This window comes from Mustela erminea, chromosome 7 (genome assembly GCF_009829155.1).
Source record: "Mustela erminea isolate mMusErm1 chromosome 7, mMusErm1.Pri, whole genome shotgun sequence".
NCBI classification, from domain to species: Eukaryota; Metazoa; Chordata; class Mammalia; order Carnivora; family Mustelidae; genus Mustela; species Mustela erminea.
Window position 1 is genome coordinate 47,403,217 of NC_045620.1, and position 5,696 is coordinate 47,408,912.

At 43.8% G+C, this 5,696-nt stretch overlaps 1 long non-coding RNA gene across 1 annotated transcript; it reads right to left on the minus strand.

Moving 5' to 3' along the window:
* Window positions 1-735: 735 nt before the first annotated feature.
* LOC116596558 lies at window positions 736-2,598 on the minus strand. The gene is made up of 3 exons (XR_004288177.1): window positions 2,515-2,598; window positions 1,377-1,493; window positions 736-809 (listed from the first exon to the last, which is right to left on the minus strand). It is a non-coding gene; the product is annotated as an uncharacterized LOC116596558 (long non-coding RNA).
* Between the last annotated feature and the right edge of the window lie 3,098 nt (window positions 2,599-5,696).

A 5,696-nucleotide genomic window follows, 5' to 3' on the forward strand; every position in this document is an offset into this window, starting at 1 on the left:
TGGAGCTGCTGCAAACACCACAAGACAGTTTGTGGGTCATGTATTCAGTGTGTCTCTGTTGCGCTAGTCTAGACCACAATCCCAGGCCTACACAATATTCTGAACAATGGTTTTGCCACAGAAGGAAAGGGGACCCAGGGCCCAGGACCCACATCTCTATGTTCTCTGTATTTATAAATGGTAAAATCAGGTAAAAAAAAAATAATAATAATCAAGGTCACACTGGAGAGGGTTAAAGAGGGGAGATCCACCACAAGGTAGCACCAGCCAGTGGCAAGGGAAGAAGTTATGGGAAGCAGTGGTGTCCAGCAGTCCACCCTGTCCCCTGTGTCACCTGCATCTAAAAGAGCTGCTGTCTGATCACCTCCGCATAGCCTTGCTCAGATATGCCAGCCTCCAGAGAGCCTCCAATGGTTACCTTTGTGAAATGGTGAAGCCTGGGGTTTTCATTTTTATCATCAAAATCCTCTGTGGCCTCCACTTAGTTCAGCATCCTCTTCCATGGTTCTTTCTTTCTTTCTTTTTTTTTTTTTAAAGATTTTATTTATTTATTTGACAGAGAGAAATCACAAGTAGTCGAGGAGAGGCAGGCAGAGAGAGAGAGAGGGAAGCAGGCTCCCCGCTGAGCAGAGAGCCCGATGCGGGACTCGATCCCAGGACCCTGAGATCATGACCTGAGCCGAAGGCAGCGGCTTAACCCACTGAGCCACCCAGGCGCCCTCCATGGTTCTTTCTTACACACTGAGTTGTCCCACTGCTTCCAATGTCCATTTGTCATATCCTCCACTATGCTTTTGCTTGTCTACTCCCTGTGCTCAGGAAATTAGCAAGAACAGTGTATCAGTTAGCTAATGCTGCAGAACAAAATGCGCTAAACTCCATGGCTCAATATAGCAATCACACACTCATAGGTCTCTTGAATGTGTCTATCTTTCCGTAAGCTGATCCAGGCTGGGGTTTACAGTTCTGCTCCAGACTGTCTTGGTGAAGAGGTGTTGTTTCTCGGTGCAGGTATTACGGTTGGCAGGGTTGTTCTTCCCCGTGTGTGTTCACTCTGGCTGAAGGGGCAGCAATAACTTAGAGGGAATGTCTCTTATGTCAGTGGCAGAAACATGAGAGGGAAAATAGAAATGCAGAAGGACCCTTCATCCTAGGCTCCAAACTGGAAAACTATCCCTTCTTCTTTCATGTTCGTGGTTAAACCAAGTTGCACGCTCAAGCGCAAAGTCAAGTGGCAAATGTTTCCCACCCCGCCCCATCCTGGCGAGGGTATGGATATGGGGTGGGGGACATTTAGGCAAACAATGCAATCTCCCACAAGTGGTAAGATGGTAATAATAGCAGCAAAACAGTAATAGATGTTTGTGAGTACTTACCACATGAGGACCCCTGGAATCACAGGGTTAAGTAAAGTGTTAATCCTCACTGCTGCCCTAGGAGGAATTCCCATTTCCACAGAACTGTAGACTAGGCAATGTGTGGCCTCATGGTTCCTAAACTCCAAGAAAGACACATAGTTATTAAACCACAGGGTCTGGATCTGAGTGCAAGATTTGGTAAACCCAGTCTGTGGCCAAATCCTATCATCACTTCAAAAACCTTTTTCAGATGTTGACTTCTCCACGAGCCATTTCTTAATCCAGCATTGTGTTATGCCTGCACACTACACTGCATGACACTGTGTGTGTAGATTTTCATATTAAATTGTGCTTTCTCCCTTTTGGGTGCTTTAAGGGAAGCCAGTCAAATAGAATTTCCCAATAGGCAGATGGGTGATATGTCAAAATCTACACATGAAAATGCAACACCGAAAGTCCAAGAGAGATTCAGTTGCTTTTCACATCAGATGTCATCAAATGAAGAAATCCTTTTGCACGGTTAGAGGACACCCACCATCTGCATTGTCCCCATGTTAGAGGAAAGGGTTGGGGATCGCTAAGCATGAAGTGTTTATCTAAGGTCACTGAGCAATCATCACAAGTACAAAACAATGCTGATGGTCAGCCAAGGGACTCTCCTGCACTCCTGGTCACCTGAAATAGAGAATACTTTCTTGCAAACGAGAGTACTGCTGCCTGTGGTTTAAGTGAGATCCAAGTCACACCCTTGGGAGAGGATTGGCACAGCCAAAATGTGTTGGGCCCACCTGGTGATCCTGAACGTTCTATTTGGACAAGTTGCATACTTTTTGAACTTAGGCTCTTGAAAAATTCTTTTAGAAATGTCAAGGTGACTGGTGTATTAAAAAAATGAGCCAGAGCAAACAAGGATGACATTCTTTTAATTCTTTTCCTGCTAGGTCATTTTCTCCTTAGCATCTAGCTCTGTGTGCCATCCTCTTCCATAATAGACCACCAGCCTACTCAGAGGTCCACTCTTGAGGGAAATTGTAAAGTAGGTGAAGATTTTTTTTCATCACTTGACCCCAGTGCCCCTTCACCTTTTCTCACCAAGCCTCCAGCTGATGCTCAGCCTTAAAGACTAGAAAATGAGAAGATCATGCTGGCAGCTTACCTGTGCTGCACCTGCTAAAGAACAAGAACACAGACCACTGACGGTGGCCTCATGCACTGGCCGCAGGGGTGGTGTCGTGGAGCTCCTCTCTGTTACATCTCACCGAAAACCACCAGTTTGGCCTCATCCATGCCTGTGTATTGCCAGATCTGCAGTGTGTTTGCTAACTAAGAAATGCCACTTTGAGGAATCTGGTTTGGGCGGATCTTTTTCAGTGAGAGCGTCTATGCATCACATCAATGAAGCTGGAGATCTCAGTGTTTTTTATTAGGTTGAACCATGTACACTTGCCACTGTTTGACTGCTTTTGGTCTACAGAAATAATTACTCTGTAATGGTGCAACTTAAAGGATTTCTTGTTTCCATGACTCAGAGATAGAGAGAGAGAGAGAGATACAGGCATAGCTGAACAGTTCCTAAATGCAATTTCTGTATATTGACTGCCATTTCCCTCCCCTGCATAGCAAAATCAGTCATTTCCTCAGAAAGCTATTTGCTCCCTAGCGGTTATAAAATCACAGTTAAGAGAGAAATTAACTTAAAAGAAGACTGGTAGAAAATCAGAATGCAAACTAGTCATCGTTTCTCAAACTCTGAACGTGAAGTAGAATTTTTAGAAGTGGCAACACAAATGTGTAAGGAAAAACTATTATTGTTTAAGAAAACCTGGTGCATAGAAATATCATCTTCCTACATATTTATAGGACTAATTGAGGCCTGGGGTGTATTTTGGGGTGTCTTCAAATTCAAATGAGAATTTTAAAATTCCCATTTTCATTTTCCTGATAACACAGAACACACAAGCTGGCATTTCTCCACAACTTCAGAGCTCCATTGGTCATTAGTTCTCTGTCACTGAGTGTAGCCAGGAACTAGGCTAGGTGGGGGACAGGCTTTTACTGAGTCAGTAGGAGAAAAATGGCTAGAACTCAATCATACCAGCTTATCAATCCCAAAATTGTTAGCAGTAGTCTAGACATATTTATGGCATGTTTGTGTTTATTGTTGTTGTTCTTGTGGTTTTAGCTAATAGCTTTCTCAGACTGTGGCTTTGTATGTATCAACTTGCTGTTGTAATTACTATCCCAAGTAACACAGAATATGAGTGAAAACTTGTCATTATATGGTATTTTCTACTTTTGGGTACTGCATTCTTCAGTATGTTGTTAGACTTGATTGATCCATCAAAATAAACTAAATAAATTCAATTTCTAAAAGAAGGAAAAAGTTGAAAGTGGTAATAATGATGTAACAAAAGTTTGTTCTTAACTGCAAATGAGACAGGAAAGCAAATAGCAAATACATCTTTCTACTCTTAAATTCAGTATGGACAATTCTTTTCATCCAGAACATCATCTATCATGGTAAATTCATGTGGGTAATTTGAATATATTCCTCTTAAAGTTTTGTTTGTAATAAATGTATAAATTTGGCTGTCATCCCTTGTTTAGAAGCTATATTCATTACATGTTTATTCCTGCCTTATTTTTGTGCAGGTGTATGTAGTACAATAAAACAAATTTCATGAAAAACTTTTCTTTACAAAGCGTTAGTGCTCTTTCCAGGTTTGGTGAGCACTGTTGCAGAATTACAACCCTGAACTCAGCTCTGGTTTTCCCAGCTGGGTCCTAACACTGAGGAAAGAGCGGGATTGGGGTATTTGGAATGTATCACAGAGGAAGACACGGCCAGGATCCCTCCTCCAGCAGCAACAAGCAGGAGCCCATGTGGGTACATGGGAAGCAGCAAAAAAGGAGCACAGGCAGACTCTATGGCCTCCATGCAGGCAGAGAAACAGGTTCACGGCCAGCACTGCCTTTGTTGATAGACACCAACGTGTGCCGCTGGGGGTCCTGCTGGTTGGGTTTCTGCAAGCTCAGGAAGTGTATTCATGAGTTTCAGTCTTCTAGAACTGGGCAGAGAGGTGCTTTCTGCTGTATGGGCCACCTGTCATCTGTCTGGGATGGTCTACAGAAATAAATGCTCCATTTGGCTGATCAGGGAGAAGTCAGAAGTCTTACTTTCTGGATGACCCCTCAGCACCAACTTGTTCTGACTTATACCAATTAGAAACATCTTCTTTGAAAAACTGAGCAGCTAGTGTCCTTGACTATAGGGAGTCCATGTGGGAACCACAGTTCACATTTTGTGGGCCATTCATTTGGCCCGACACAGCCAGGGATGGAACCCTTTGTGCAGGAAAATATAAATTGCAGAATTTCTCGGTAGGCCAGACCAAACCTTCAAGTACAAGTTCTGGATTCAGTAATGCATTACATCAGGGGTTGGCAAACTGTGACCCACGGCCAGTTCCAGCCCACTGCCTATTTTTGTAACAAAAGTTTTATTGGCACATAGCCACACCCATTTGTCTTCATTTTGTGGTTACCTTCCTGCTGTAATCATAATTGATCAGTTGCTACAGAGATCTGTGGCCTGCTTAGCCTAAACTATTTTCTTTACAGCCCCTTACAGAAAATGTTTGCTGGCCCCTGCATTACGGGCATAAAAGGAAAATCACCTCTTTCCAGGAGACCCTGGGAGGGTCCCCACACCCCGCATTCCATTCCTGCTCTGGCTCTCAGGTTGTGAGGCAGTCAAAAGCTCTTTGAGGTCTCCTTGCAAAATAACTGCAGACTTTACAAAAGGAATGAGAGCAACCAAGTGACCGCTTTTCCCTAGAGGTTATGAGGTGATCAACTCTGAGGGCTATGGGTCCGGGAGGCCAAGCTCAAATGCCTCCTGCATTCATTACCAGCTGAATGAACCCAAGCCGTTTGCTGACCCTCCTGTTCTGTGCCTTGGTTTCCTTACATGTAAGATGAGGACAAGAAAAATGCCAATTTCATTGGGTTTTCATAAAGAGGAAATAAGAAGTTCAGGGTAAAGTGCTTAGAACCTGGCCTGACACATATTTAGAAGTGTTCAGTAGACAGGAACATTCCTGGGTTGGAGGGACCTCGCAGGGGGCACTGTCATTACCATCCATTGGAAGAGGAAGTCAAGATCCAGAAAGATAAAGTGACTCTCTCCATCTGTAAGATAAGAACTTTCTTACTCCCATTTTACAGATAGGGAAACAGACAGACGAGACAACCTGGAGGTTCTGGAATTCGAGTTCATCCAGCCCCTTGTCGAGCCCATGAACAAGCCCAGTGCATCCTCCTGTCCCACCCCCACCC